Here is a 16,171-nt window from a genome sequence, read left to right as displayed (position 1 = left end):
GGAAGACAAGACCAAAGCAAGATGCACACTGGCACAAATATGAAAATAACGGGTTGAGATATGACAATTACTCACCATAATAGCATTTCTGATGATTGTATCTGCTTAGATTCACATGCAGTGCATATAGTCCGACATCTAGTGGGAATCGCAGAGTATTGCATCTTTCTTTTGAAGATCGAAAGGAGACGTCGACATGGGCGTGACCAACACTATCCCTAATGTGACATGCAGTTGTACCCAAACTCCCTCACGTGTCGAAGTCACTTGGCTGTGTTTTTTTCTGCGTGAGGGAGCCTTATAGTCAGTGTGAGAAGGTGTAAGAGGTCTATGGTCCTATTTCACGAGGGGAAGGAAGAGAGGGCGCATGTGAATCTAAGCAGATCCAATCACCAGAAATGCTATTACGGTGAGGAATGCATTTCTTCTGATGCTTGTGAATCTGCTTAGAACACATGCTGTGCATAGACTAGCAAGTAGTACCAGGAGACGGTGGTGGGATCTGAAGGAACATGAGATGGCTTGGCACCGCTTGTCCCACCTGAGAATCAGACCTAGAGTGTGTATCTAGGCAGTAGTACTGTGTAAAGGTGTTTCCAGAACTCCAGGTCGCTGATTTGCAGATGGACTCAAGTTGAACATCTGCAATGAAAGCTATGGTAGCCCCTGTGCCCCGAGTAGAGTAGGCTTGAAGGGTAGATCTCTTGACAGTGTAACACAGTGTGATGCAGTTTACGATCCACTTTGAGATGGCCGATTTAGATACAGGGTTCCCTTCTCGACCAACTGCCACTGAAACGAAGAACTGGTTTGTTTTCCTTAGGGCCTTTGTTTTTTCCAGATAGTAGAGAACTGCTCTCCTTCGCATCCAGTGTGTGGAGGCTTCCTTCCGTCATGTTAGTGGGGTTCTGGAAAAAGGTGGGTAGTTCTATGGTTGGCGCAAAGCGTGGGTGTCCAAGCAAAACCACCTTGCCTTTCTGAATGGGTCCTGAACTGAAAGGGCCTGCAGTTCACTAACTCTCCTTATAGAGGTGATCGCAACCAGGAAGGCAGTCTTGTAGGCGAGCGCTTTAAGGCTAGCCATGTGCATTGGTTCAAAGGGAGGCACCATAGTCTGGTAAGAAAATTCAGGTCCCACCTGGGAGCTGGTTTGGAAATAGGGGAATGAAGCCTCTAACCCTTCCATAAATGCTTAAATTACTGGAATTGTCCACAACGAAACTCTGCTTTGGGACGTGATGTACGCCGAAAGCACAGCTAAGTGGACCTCTAGAGAATTGAAAACCAGACCTGAATCTGCAGGTCGTTGGGTACAGGACACTATATTTAGGTGTACATTCAATTGTATTGATGCCCTCGCCATTACACCAGATGACAAAGCGCTTCCATTTGCTGGAGTAGCAATGCCTGGTGTTCGGTTTCAATGCTTCTCAGATTATGTCCATACATCTTTGAGGGAGTTGGAGGTGCCGAACTCTATGACCTCAGAAGCCAGGCTGCCAAGTTGAGAGTTTGAGGCATGGATTTAGTGATCCCCTCCCACCCCCCCGGTCTTGAGACAGCATGTTCCATGGTCATGGCAGCTTCCTGGGAGGGGAGACGACATTGCCATGAGATGGGAGAACCAAGGATGGCAGGCTGACATCGGGGCCACCAGAATCATCCCGACTGGCTCTTGGTGCATCTTGTGCACTATTCTGTTGAGCAGGGGAATAGGGGGAAAAGCATAGACAAATTTCCCTTACCATGTTATCCTGAGACCGTTCCCCCTTGGAGCGGTTCTGAGGGTACCTGGAGGCATAATCACAGAGTGGCGAACAAGTCGACCTCTGAGAAGCCCCAGTCTGCGATGACGCCGAGTACAATGTCCTCCTCTAGTCGCCACTCATGCTCTATGGGTAGAGGGAAGTCTCTGCTAAGTACGTCCGCCAGAAGATTGTGTTCCCCTGGAACATGTGCCAGGAGGACATCTTGTGTTTGAGAGCCCACTTCCATATGTTCTGGGACAGTTTGGACAGCCCTAGAGAGTGAGTGCCCCCTTGTTTAAATAATATGAGGCAGTAGAACTGTGTGAGGTCTAGGACTGTCTTCCGCTGGAGGTGTTTGGAAGGCCTTCAGAGGCTTGAATACTGTTAGTTTCAACAAGCTTAATGCCACAGCTGGGGTCTACACGCCCTGCACCGTCTGAACGAGATGAGCCCCCACCCTTCGTCAGAGATGAGTCTGTGGTGAGAGTGGCTTCTACTGCAGGGGTGGTGGAAGGTTTTCAGTTGACCACCACTGCAGAGACTGAACGATGGCTGCTGAGACCACCATTAGATTGTCCCACTGGCCTGACACCAATAGCTCCCTAGTCCACACGGAAGATGCAGAAGGGTCTAGGAGGTGGAAAAGATTGCCCAGAAGGGGGAGATTTTCCAAATAAGGCCCTCAAGAGAGGCTGGGGCCTTCAGAATACTCATCTCGTCGAGAGAGGGGTTCTCTTGTGTTCTGTGGCTGCCGAAATAATAGCTACAAGGCTTTTGCGGATTATTGGCGGCTGAATAGCCTTAGGTGCTTGTACTTCCTTGGACGGCGTGTCAGCGACCGTATTTTTTTTGGTTGAACGCACTTTCCAGAGGAATGCCCAGTCGCAAGCCGCAAAGACGGCTGCGTGGAGGGCACCGAAACGTCTAGTTTTTGGCAGCCCTGTTGGCGTTGCGTGCGACGACTCAGTCGAGGAGCCCTTAGGGGTTGTGCATTTTAAGTATCTGTGGTGCTTGTGTGCCCTTGTCGGCGAGGTGTGAATTCCCCATAACAGAGCCGTGGCCTGTCAGGGACGGGCATCTGGGAGCCTGAAGGTTCCGCCGAAAGGTCGATGGCTTGCAATTCGGAGCCATGGCTGCCGATGGATTCCTTGTCGCCCGAAGCGACGGCACCAACTGGGGAAAGGCTTTCGGCCTGCATAGCATAGGGCGACCACCGTTTAGTCCACCGCCTGTCCTTCAATGTTTTCGGTCGAAAGAGCTAGCAGGACACGTATGAGCGCTCGTTGTGGACTCGAGGCAGACACAGATTGCAACGGCGATGGATGTCCTTCCACGGAAACTTACCGTTAGACGAAGGGCAAAATGTAAAGGGCTTCCTCTCCATAGCAGAGGGTGACGGCAGCCAGACCAAAATGGAGAAAGGGAAAAGGAAATACATTCTTGAAGAATAAACCCAGGGCTCCACTCTCCCTACTGTAAGGGCATGGCCGGAGAGCAGAGGCCACGCAGTCGATGAGCAGTTGTGGATGTCTTTGGCGGCGGGAAGCCCACATGGCAGCAGTCAAGAAGATTAGTCGAGAGACTAGACAACTGTAGGTCGTGGGACCAAGTACAATATTAACTTGTGCAAGCTCACATTAGGCGACCAACTAAGTTGGCGGAAAAAAACAATGAGGGACAGTGACACGTCAGGGATTTAGGTACTCTGCACGTCACGTTAGGGATAATGTTACATTCATGCCCATGTCGACGTCCCCTTTCGATCTTTGAAATAAAGATGCAATACTCTGCGATTACCCCTAGATGTCGGACTATAGGCACAGCATGCTCTGTGGAGCCACAAAAAGGTAAACCATGGTGAGAAAGCGCCCGCCCCACAGGACATCAGTCTGAACATTCAACTAGGCTCTCCTGCGAATGGGGGAGGGAGGTGTAACAGCCGACAAGGGAAGCCAAATCCCAGGTGCTCAACATGGACAGAGAAACAAGACTTGCTCCTCAGGGAGGGGCTGCAGGCTGACGAAAGGTACAATTATTCCACACACCTACTTACATAATATACAGTATTAAAAATACATTATATAAAAACAGTAAATGTCTGGGATCACTCTCCACACCCTGCTACCTAGATGTGGACCCAATCTCATACACAGCAACCACATTACGGGGAGGAGGAGAACCACAAAGCCTGCAAAATCCTTTCTGGAACTGCACAAGTATGTACAGTATCCTACATACACAACAAACCACTCGTGTTGATGGTATGCTCTACACCAGGGGTCCGGGCACAATACATATAGGTAGGAAATAGGAGAAAAAGCGAACCAGTCAATTTGACCTACAGGAAAAATAAATAAAATAAAAGTCTAACTGTCCATTCAACCAAAACAGACGCCACATTTATTTTGACCTTATAGACCATAGTACTAAAACCAATACAAATACACATGGTAACCAAACAGTGTTTGAGGGTAGGAAACGTTTCAACATTTCCAAAAACATAGCCAAAGGCTTCCAAGAATTAAACAAGCTCTACATTACAATGCAGTGAAAAATTAAACAATAGCTACAGCATTATCAGAGTAGAGCATCATTTTTAAAATATGGTAAAAATCAGAAGAGAGTACTAAAATTGAAGTTCTTGTTCCGGAGGGCACTGAACAGTGTGTGGGTACAGTGAAAATATCAAGGGGCAGTCTAGAGCCCCCAGGGTTAGAGTTCCAGGACATGTAATGATGACAAATAATAAAAATACAAATAGAAATGTAGAACATTACATAGTAAATTAAGGGGATACAAACCAATTGGCCATCTGCTGTAACCGAGGCAGGCTTGTTCTACCCCACAGGTACGGATTCTGTGGCAAATGGCCCCAGGGATCACCAGACAAGGATTAAACATGCAACAGAGCAGGAGGAAACCATTCTAAGTCAATGGGAGTGCAGTCGAGACTCCCTTCCAAAGACTCACGACCGCTGACTAGATGGGGAGCATCTGGAATAATTCACACCTCAGCACCCAGAGGAGAGTAGTCACAGTTCATTCCTAGGTGTGGCTGCAGGTCTGGTTCCCAGGGGCTTGCACCCAAAGCCACCAGCGACCCTCACGATCAAGGAAAATAATGATCGCAAGATGCCCAGCTTCAAGCCTGAAGCAAACAATCTGGCGAGGAAGACTCAGGAACACAGAAAGGGCGAGAAGAATGACTGGAGGCACCTTTCGCACGTTCCAAGTACAGCGGGCGGGGTTGTTGGGTGGCCAAGCATCATTCTAGGCAACAGCAGCTACCCGAAGCTCCTGGCAGTAAGGTCCAAGATGCAGCAGTAAGCTGCACAGAACACTTATCAGCATGGTAGGCTCCCTGCAGATGCAGAGAGGCAGCAGGAACAGTCGGGAAGCCTCGACTGCACATCCAGAGGCAGAAAACCCAAAACGGGATGTTCCCAAACCACTGCACCAAGCCAGTAGTGCCAGGTCAGGGTTAAAAAAAATATGACCGGATGGAGCTTTCAAGTGGCAAAACAGCAACAGAGGGTATCCGTGACCAGGCAGGGCCTTAAGTACCACTACAAAAAGGGGCTGGCCAAAAGCCCAGTCCACCAATCACTAGAGGAGACTGGGAGCAAAGGATCAGATATCCAACCATACTGGTTGGTCAGTAGGACCAGAGGCATAGCCAGGAGTGTCTAATAAGTGGGGGTTGGAGGTAAAGTAGCTGAGCCCACCACAGTAACATTAATAACTGTAAACGTGCTGAGTGGGTATTCACAGATTTTGGGTGGGCCTTGCCCACTCAGGCCCTACCCTGTCTATGTCTCGGAGCAGGACTGCTACTCCGTCTAGGCCACCCCCCAAAAGGGAGAGGGAGAGCCCAGTACTGGCATGAAGCAGGGAAAACCAATGAAAAGAGCCCATGTGGGCAGAACGGCCATTTTAAGGCCACCTTGCCCTGAACAAAGGGAATCCTAACATATAAAATGGCTGAGAGCAGAATGTAAAGGAATGCATGCTGCCCAAATGGCTTAAATTAAATAAAGAGAAAGTGCTTGCACCACTAGTGAACCCAAAACTAAAGTATAGCTGCTACGGAACTATTCCCTAAAACCAGTGTGGGGGCAATATAAATCAACGCAAGACAAGGGTGCACATTAGAGGGTGCTGCAATATCTCGTACTTAGGTAAAACGGGCAGCAACAGCAAGGAGACTTCAGAGGAAGTGCCCCAGCCATCAGAAAAGTAAGTGATCTTACAAAGGTTGAAGGAAAAAAGCTAACTGTAGAGCGGCAGTGTCAGACAGCCATGTAACTGCAACTTCCAGACAGGTCTGTACCCTCCCCTGATCCATGGACTCCTTTCCCATCCTCTCCCATTAATGGTGGCACCAAGTGGAAAGCCCTCTTGGTGGGCTTCTCATCTCGGCGCAAGGAGACTAAGCACAAGGCGTTTCGGGCACCTCCCTTGCTTCCTGCCCGACACACTGGAGCCAGAGGCAGGCTTCACCAGTGAACCCTGCCAAAGACAAAACTAACAAAGGTACCAAACCTGGTTTGGTGCGCAGAGAATCTCAAGATGGACCTTTGCAACAAGAAATGGCGAAAAAAGTAGACCGGGGACATTTTGACACAATGGGTACCCATGGGTGCTATACTGCAGCTGCGAAAGCAGCCTGCATTAAAAACACACAATAGTAGGAAAAAGTAAACCACTGCCACCAGCCATTAATTTTCGAAAGCATAACAAATGTTACACGAGAAGGCAAAGGGGATACTAAATAGCACCTCCAGCACCCTATTGTAAGATAGCGTGTGCTAGGTCTAGAAAGTTACAAATGTAAGTCTAGTCAGTTTCACTTCACTGCTCTCGGAAACAGTGATTCACAAAGGACTGCTCTGACACTGCACCGAGGGTGCTGTCCGTCACAATGTGAAAAGATGATGCTCATGGAGTTAGTCAGACTCAAAAACTAAAATAAACAGTGTTCAAATCGAATAATAATTCATGAGAGTGGGAAAAGGGTCCCACTTAACACATTTCGGAGACTTCTCCCTAACAGGCAGGTTGTGAGACAGTACTGCTTTGCAGCTATGCACAGCGCTTACACATCACCAACAGAAATAAGACTATTGCAATAGAATTGGCGATGTGCAAAATACTTCTTTACAACCAAGTAAATAAAAAAGAACGGGGACGTGTGTGCCTTTCACCATTACACAGGAGAGGACTTTCGGAATGGACAGCAGATGTATGCAGGGGTCGGCACAAACACACGGACTCGTGCTGCAATTCGCCTGCCCTCGCCACCTGAAGTCCTTGGCAGGCATAGGTTGGCATGCAGGGGGCGAGGCGGGACATGGCATGTCGCGCATCCCAGCCCCGGGCGCAGCTCCGGTTCCAGTAGAAACGCTGTTAAGTAAAGCCAATAAAAGCAATCATGGGCTAGAGATTAAATAAACCGCTGAGGCGGCGGCGGCGCGGGCACGAGCAGCGCATGCAGATTCTGCAGCAGCCGCAGCAAGAGACGCGTCCAGGGAACAAACCCATCAATGCAAAGAAATGGACAAAAACAAAATCATCTTCCATTTCTGCTGCTAACCGGTGTCACACCTGTGCCGAGGGCCCATCCATCACCGGGAAGCGGGGCCCCGCAGCCGGCCACGAGCAGACATTTATCAGAAAAGCATTAGAAAAAAGCGGCGACTATGTGACATAATGAACCCGGCTGCACCAATGAGCCCCGTGCGTGGCCGGGCAGCCATTCATCACGGGCCCTGCCAGGCCGCCCGCAACCATAAATCACGGCCAGAAACAATGCAATCATTCCAGCGGGCACAGGGGTCACGCCACGAGCACATTCAGCCGTGATGGGCCCGGTGACGGCTCTTTAGCCGCCGAGCCCTGGACATCACTTTCAGGAGGAAGGGAGGGAGGATGCATGCAGCGGGCGGCTCCGCAAGGCCACTAAACATGCATTGCAAGATGGAAACGGGGCTAAGAGGCACCAGCGAAGGTGGCATGGCCGTGCAAAACCACATCCGCTGCAAGGTGGGCAGGGCCGTGCAAGGCCACCGGCAATCCATTCCAAGATGGGCACGGGGTGCAGAGGCACCAGCAAAGCTGCCACAGCCGTGCCGGGCCACCAGCAAAGCTGCCACAGCCGTGCCAGGACACCAGCAAAGCTGCCACAGCCGTGCCAGGACACCAGCAAAGCTGCCACAGCGTGCCAGGCCACCGGGCATCCATTCCAAGATGGACACTGGGTGCAGAGGCACCAGCAAAGCTGCCACAGCCGTGCAAGGCCATCAGTCGGACCCTCATGGCAGGGTCAAGAGTGTAGAGATAAGAGATGTTGAGGTTAGCGAGGGATGTGTCAGGGTGGGAGTCAGCCAAAGGAATGGGTGGATGAGTGTATGTAGGTGGAGTAAAAGGCAGCCACTGTCCCTTCTTTCATGGGTCTGGTGACTTTGAAGCCGAGTGGCCATGCCAGGTGGGTGCTCCAAGAGGAGAGCTTGAGGTGTGGAGAGGAGAGAGTGGTCAGCCCAAGAGAGAAAGGTAGTGAGGGATAGAAAGAGGGATGTCAGTAGAGATGAGAGCATCCAAGGTGAGGCCTGCAGTGTGCGTGGAGCCAGAGGGTAGGACAGAGAGGGCAAGAGTTGCAAAGGTTGCGGAAAGGGCTTAAGGAGTCAGGGGAGTCCAAATGGATGTAGAGATCACCCATCAGGAGGAGTTGGAGAGGAGGAGGAGAGTAGGGCAGAGGCCAGGTCAGAGGGTGGTCTGACCTGGTGGCCGACAGACGGTGGCCACGGTGAGAGAAGATTTAGGCAAGAGAGTCTGCAAACTAGGCACTCCAAGGAGGAGTAGGCCCGAGCCTGGATGATGGACACGGGTATCCATTCTGGGAAGATGAGCGCCACTCCACCACCTGTCCTCTTAGGCCTGGGCACAAAGAGGATTTTGTAGCCTTCAAGGAAGTGTGTGTCAAAGCTTGTGACGGAGCTATCCCTGGACCATGTTTCAGTGACGGCAAGCACATCAAGATCCACGAGTTCGAGGAGGTTGCAGATGTCAGCCGAGTGAGTGTTTGATGGCCGAACGAGTGTTGAGTGGCAATGTGGAGCCACTTTCCATCTTTTGGGGTGTGGGGAGTAGGGCAAGAGGGCCAGAGGAGCAAAATGAAGGAACCAAGGACAACAAGGGAGCCGGGACAGCATGGTAAGGTAGGGAGACCTGTGTAGAGAAGGAGGAGGGCACAGAAGGCAAGGTTGCCTGACCGGAGGGAGAGGTGATGTGATGTTAGAGACTCAAAAGAGGAGCCTGTCAAAGAGAAGGTTGGGGTGAGGACCTTGAACCATGATGGTTCCATTGAGATAACTCTGGAAATGGCGAAGAGGTCAAGGAGAACCTCCCAGCCAGTGCCACCATTAATGGGAAAAGAGGCGATAGGAGAGAGAAAGCTGACCAAGTAGCGAGTCCATAGGTCGGGTGCGTTTGTCGGTGATAGTTTCTCTGGCGGAAGCAGTGACATCAGTGTCTGTAATAGGAAGGCCTGGGTTGTAGTCCAGTATGTCCTTAAGTTTCCTCCAGCCAGTTTTAGTGATAGAAAGATAGGAACTAGTGAAGCAGAAGCAGTTGGAGAGGATAGGAGAGATTATAGCGACATGGTTGGCTGCAGTGGAGGAGGCTTGGGGGGACAGGGGGAGAGAACACTTACCAGTCCAAGGCACTGATGCACTCAGAGGAAGGGGGTGGGGTGGGGAACACAAGGGAGGGCGGGAGACAGGGTAGCAAACCAGCTAATGAAGACACCAAGCAGTCATAAGGCAAAGCTAGATTCAGAGCTAGTGCATTTTCGGCCATCCACATCCGAGGGTGTAAACTGCATTGATGGTTTCAGTGTCCTTGATGTAATCACCAGACAGAGGGAGGAGACACGGGGTATCAGCATAGTTGGTGTAAAGTACACCCTTGGCATCCAATAGACCAAAGGGGGCTTGGTAACAGGAGCCCTGCGGAACCCCACAAGTCACCCCAACATCGTCCTCCTTGGCATCTCATAAAAGACTGGCTACCCAATCCGTCAGGAAAGATTCCACCTATCTGGCTGCCGATGAAAAAAAGAGGCAGTGTGTGCGCAAGTCTGGAGATCAACATGATATGAGCGACCAAGTCGAGGGCTGTACTGCCCTTCTCCAGAATTTCCAACACAATGGCCTTGAGATCGAGCGGGGCAGATTCAGTACTAAGCACCTTGCGAAACGGTCTCGGCTTCAAGAGGTTATGTTTCTCTAGGAACTCCTGCACCTGCATATAGGCAGCCTGATCGAGGATTTTAAGTAGGAACAGGGCATTGGTTATGGGCCTGTAGTTGGAGGGGACACTAGTGTCCAGAGAGCTTTTTTAACAATGGGGAAATGCAGGCCTGTTTGATGCAAGGTGGCACTGAAACTTCATTGAATGAAGAATTCACAAACTCAGTAATTCAAGGCATGATCTGGGCAGAACAGGCCTTGACGGCTGCAGCAGGGAAAGCATCCCCTACAGAAGGTGGGTTTCAGCTGGAGCAGCAAATTCGACATTTCATATTCTGTGACTGGCTTGAACTAAACAACATCCTTCCCTTGTCCCATATGCTTACTATACCAATTTGCTTACCGTTTAATCATGATGTCATTCTGAATAGTCTCGAGCTTGTTGATCAATGTGTTCTGAATGGGCTTGCTCCCGCCTTTATCTTTAGAGATGGACCCGATGGGGAGGCATCTTCTAAGTACTTGAGAATCTTTCAAAGTTCCTTAGGGTCTGATTTAGCATTTTTAATCCTCCGATCGTAGGAGCATTTTTTTGTTGCCCCAATAACGGCCAGTTTATGGAGCTTAGCTGCACTGGTGTAGCGGAGCCTACTTTCTTCCCAGTTGGGTTTTCACCAAAGCTGAAACGCTTGGCAACTTTAAGAGCTTGAATTTCAGCTCTTGGTAGTCAGTTTGGTATTGCTTTGAGTTTTTACTGGTGCCACTACGGTGACGGCATTCAAAAACATACAGGATATGCTCCTGCCAAATCGTTTGCAGTGGAAAATGTATCCAATGTGTCAAGTGAGGTGCCAGAATGCAGCAGAAAGCTTGCACGCATTTCTAGAGATAGCCACCGTCTTTGGTGGATATTTTTTAGATTGCAAGGGGCACAGAAGATTGTGCATCAACACGCGCTCTGACCAGGGACATGAGTTCACATCAAGATGAATGACGACATTGTGGCCCCCAAATTAGAAGTGGTGCACTCAACAATAGCTGCCATCCAATCGGAACCAAGAACCCCAAATTAAAATCACCAAAACCACCACTTTAGACAGTGGCTTAAGCGGAGGCGTCAACAGAATACCAAACGGAACAGGAAGTCTAGCATAGTGTCAGCACCAGTGGGCATCCATTGCTAGATAAACACAGGGTCGAGGGTCAGCAGTGAAGGTTGCATAGCGGTGCAAGGCGCCCGAGCATATATTCCAAGATGGATACAGGGTGCACCGGCACCAGTGAAGGCGACAGCTGTGCAACACCGCAGGACATTCATTGCAAGATAGGGTGCACCGGCACCAGTGAAGGCGACAGCTGTGCAACACCACAGGACATTCATTGCAAGATAGGGTGCACCACCACAGGACATTCATTGCAAGATAGGGTGCAACACCACAGGACATTCATTGCAAGATAGGGTGGAGCGGCACCAGGGAAGGCGACAGCTGTGCAACACCACAGGACATTCATTGCAAGATAGGGTGCACCGGCACCAGTGAAGGCGACAGCTGTGCAACACCACAGGACATTCATTGCAAGATAGGGTGGAGCGGCACCAGGGAAGGCGACAGCTGTGCAACACCACAGGACATTCATTGCAAGATAGGGTGCACAGGCACCAGTGAAGGCGACAGCTGTGCAACACCACAGGACATTCATTGCAAGATAGGGTGGAGCGGCACCAGGGAAGGTGGCATAGCCGTGCAACACCACAAGACATTCATTGCAAGATAGGGTGGAGCGGCACCAGGGAAGGCGACAGCTGTGCAACACCACAGGACATTCATTGCAAGATAGGGTGCACCGGCACCAGTGAAGGCGACAGCTGTGCAACACCACAGGACATTCATTGCAAGATAGGGTGGAGCGGCACCAGGGAAGGTGGCATAGCCGTGCAACACCACAGGACATTCATTGCAAGATAGGGTGGAGCGGCACCAGGGAAGGCGACAGCTGTGCAACACCACAGGACATTCATTGCAAGATAGGGTGGAGCGGCACCAGGGAAGGCGACAGCTGTACAACAACAAAGGACATTCATTGCAAGATAGGGTGGAGCGGCACCAGGGAAGGCGACAGCTGTGCAACACCAAAGGACATTCATTGCAAGATAGGGTGGAGCGGCACCAGGGAAGGTGGCATAGCCGTGCAACACCACAGGACATTCATTGCAAGATAGGGTGGAGCGGCACCAGGGAAGGCGACAGCTGTGCAACACCACAGGACATTCATTGCAAGATAGGGTGCACCGGCACCAGTGAAGGCGACAGCTGTGCAACACCACAGGACATTCATTGCAAGATAGGGTGCACCGGCACCAGGGAAGGCGACAGCTGTGCAACACCACAGGACATTCATTGCAAGATAGGGTGCACCGGCACCAGTGAAGGCGACAGCTGTGCAACACCACAGGACATTCATTGCAAGATAGGGTGCACCGGCACCAGTGAAGGCAACAGCTGTGCAACACCACAGGACATTCATTGCAAGATAGGGTGGAGCGGCACCAGGGAAGGCGACAGCTGTGCAACACCACAGGACATTCATTGCAAGATAGGGTGCACCGGCACCAGGGAAGGCGACAGCTGTGCAACACCACAGGACATTCATTGCAAGATAGGGTGCACCGGCACCAGTGAAGGCGACAGCTGTGCAACACCACAGGACATTCATTGCAAGATAGGGTGCAACACCACAGGACATTCATTGCAAGATAGGGTGCACCGGCACCAGTGAAGGCGACAGCTGTGCAACACCACAGGACATTCATTGCAAGATAGGGTGCACCGGCACCAGGGAAGGCGACAGCTGTGCAACACCACAGGACATTCATTGCAAGATAGGGTGCACCGGCACCAGTGAAGGCAACAGCTGTGCAACACCACAGGACATTCATTGCAAGATAGGGTGCAACACCACAGGACATTCATTGCAAGATAGGGTGGAGCGGCACCAGTGAAGGCGACAGCTGTGCAACACCACAGGACATTCATTGCAAGATAGGGTGCACCGGCACCAGTGAAGGCGACAGCTGTGCAACACCACAGGACATTCATTGCAAGATAGGGTGCACCGGCACCAGTGAAGGCGACAGCTGTGCAACACCACAGGACATTCATTGCAAGATAGGGTGCAACACCACAGGACATTCATTGCAAGATAGGGTGGAGCGGCACCAGTGAAGGCGACAGCTGTGCAACACCACAGGACATTCATTGCAAGATAGGGTGCACCGGCACCAGTGAAGGCGACAGCTGTGCAACACCACAGGACATTCATTGCAAGATAGGGTGCAACACCACAGGACATTCATTGCAAGATAGGGTGGAGCGGCACCAGGGAAGGCGACAGCTGTGCAACACCACAGGACATTCATTGCAAGATAGGGTGCACAGGCACCAGTGAAGGCGACAGCTGTGCAACACCACAGGACATTCATTGCAAGATGGGGTGGAGCGGCACCAGGGAAGGTGGCATAGCCGTGCAACACCACAGGACATTCATTGCAAGATAGGGTGGAGCGGCACCAGGGAAGGCGACAGCTGTGCAACACCACAGGACATTCATTGCAAGATAGGGTGGAGCGGCACCAGGGAAGGTGGCATAGCCGTGCAACACCAGGGAAGGCGACAGCTGTGCAACACCACAGGACATTCATTTCAAGATAGGGTGGAGCGGCACCAGGGGAGGTGGCATAGCCGTGCAACACCACAGGACATTCATTGCAAGATAGGGTGGAGCGGCACCAGGGAAGGTGGCATAGCCGTGCAACACCAGGGAAGGCGACAGCTGTGCAACACCACAGGACATTCATTGCAAGATAGGGTGGAGCGGCACCAGGGGAGGTGGCATAGCCGTGCAACACCACAGGACATTCATTGCAAGATAGGGTGGAGCGGCACCAGCGAAGGCGACAGCTGTGCAACACCACAGGACATTCATTGCAAGATAGGGTGGAGCGGCACCAGGGAAGGCGACAGCTGTGCAACACCAAAGGATATTCATTGCAAGATAGGGTGGAGCGGCACCAGGGAAGGTGGCATAGCCGTGCAACACCACAGGACATTCATTGCAAGATAGGGTGGAGCGGCACCAGGGAAGACGACAGCTGTGCAACACCACAGGACATTCATTGAAAGATAGGGTGGAGCGGCACCAGGGAAGGTGGCATAGCCGTGCAACACCACAGGACATTCATTGCAAGATAGGGAGGAGCGGCACCAGGGAAGGCGACAGCTGTGCAACACCACAGGACATTCATTGCAAGATAGGGTGGAGCGGCACCAGGGAAGGAGACAGCTGTGCAACACCACAGGACATTCATTGCAAGATAGGGTGGAGCGGCACCAGGGAAGGTGGCATAGCCGTGCAACACCACAGGACATTCATTGCAAGATAGGGAGGAGCGGCACCAGGGAAGGCGACAGCTGTGCAACACCACAGGACATTCATTGCAAGATAGGGTGGAGCGGCACCAGGGAAGGCGACAGCTGTACAACAACAAAGGACATTCATTGCAAGATAGGGTGGAGCGGCACCAGGGAAAGCGACAGCTGTGCAACACCAAAGGACATTCATTGCAAGATAGGGTGGAGCGGCACCAGGGAAGGTGGCATAGCCGTGCAACACCACAGGACATTCATTGCAAGATAGGGTGGAGCGGCACCAGGGAAGGCGACAGCTGTGCAACACCACAGGACATTCATTGCAAGATAGGGTGAAGCGGCACCAGGGAAGGTGGCATAGCCGTGCAAAACCACAGGGCACGGCTGCGAAGAAGGACAGTTTCCTAAGCAGCAGAGAAGATTCCATAGCTGTGCAACACCACTCGGCATATAGGGCGAGATGAGCACGATGCAGAGGCACTACCAAAGGTGGCATAGCCGCTGTGACGAATCAACTTCCGGGCACCAGTGGTCCAGGGGTGAATAGCTGTTTCTAAACCATCAATCAGACCCACACCTCTAGTACACCAGAAGGGATCTAAACAGATTGGATACACAAGTAAATTATAAACCGCTGTGTCCGCAAGGCCGTGGATCGATGGTTAGTTGCAACAGTGAAAATACAATTATTACCCAATGATAAAAAGGGCTGTCCAGTCAAGGTTGTAAACATATCTACTTTATTATCATAAACAGTTCTAGCACACTACAAAATACAACCCAGCATGTAAAGGAATGCAGAGGACAGATGGTTCAAGAAGTAAAGGGTATGCACTCTGAACTGTCACAGGAGGGTAGTCAGTAAAGTAATTAATCGCATTAGTTCAAGGAGACTTGGTGTCAGCACAAAGGGAGCAGTGGGTCGTAAAATATCACTGGGGGCCTTCAGAGAAGGACCAGGGGAACAGAACGACAATGTTTCTTGTGCTCGTTTCTTGGCGCTTGACAGCGTAGTCTCGGTTTCAGGGTGCTTTGCAGCTTTTGGGACAGTTCTAGACAGGATACGGCTGCGGGTATCAGGCGGCAGGCAGTTTAGCGAGCAAGGCTTACGGACGGCTGCAGACTGGCCTACACAGCGGTTCAGGAATCGTGGTTTCTGTGCTGGTTGGTGGATCTGGAACGCTGGTCGAGGCGCCCGACGGATTTAGTGACTGCAGCAGTCAGTGGCAGAGCCAGTCGTGGTTCGAGGGTTCGACTGCCTCGAAAATGTCATTAAAAGATGGACGAGGGTTGATGCTTGTTGTGGCACTCTTAGCTTCTTCGCTGGGCTTGTGTCATCCTTTAAGGTAGATGGCCCAAAACAGAGAAGTGTTGCAGGCAACAGCTTTGTCCTTGGTTTGGTTCAGAGACTCTGGCACATCCCACCTAGGAAGCTTGCTGCAGAGCTTAGTAGGGCATGCTATGTGCTGGCTGGGCACTGGAGCTGCTTGCAGGGTGTCCTCTGGATTCAGTATCTCCCTCCGGTCCCTCAGATGTTTATGGTAGGGATCTTGCTTCCCCTCTTGGATTTCCTAGCCTTCCTTCACTGACGGAAGCTGTACGGCAGACTGTACCTTCAGCCAGGGTCCAAATGAGTCCTTCTTACTCCTTTCAAAGTCGTAAGATGATTTCCCAAAAGTGGCACTCAACCCTCTTTTAAAGCCAATGGGCCCCAGTAGGCTAAGCCTACCTTAATGAACCAATCCTGTGT

The 16,171-nt window shown here is 51.3% G+C and overlaps 1 protein-coding gene across 1 annotated transcript in view; it reads right to left on the bottom strand.

The window, feature by feature from the left end:
- Positions 1-16,171, bottom strand: part of BUB3 (BUB3 mitotic checkpoint protein) — a 142,235-nt gene that overhangs the window by 29,689 nt on the left and 96,375 nt on the right. The gene's annotated exons all lie outside the window — the stretch shown is intronic.

Source organism: Ambystoma mexicanum, chromosome 8 (genome assembly GCF_040938575.1).
Source record: "Ambystoma mexicanum isolate Mex_15411 chromosome 8, UKY_AmexF1_1, whole genome shotgun sequence".
In the NCBI taxonomy this organism is placed as follows: Eukaryota; Metazoa; Chordata; class Amphibia; order Caudata; family Ambystomatidae; genus Ambystoma; species Ambystoma mexicanum.
The sequence above is the reverse complement of the archived record's forward strand: the minus strand, read 5'-3'. Positions and strand labels throughout refer to the sequence as shown.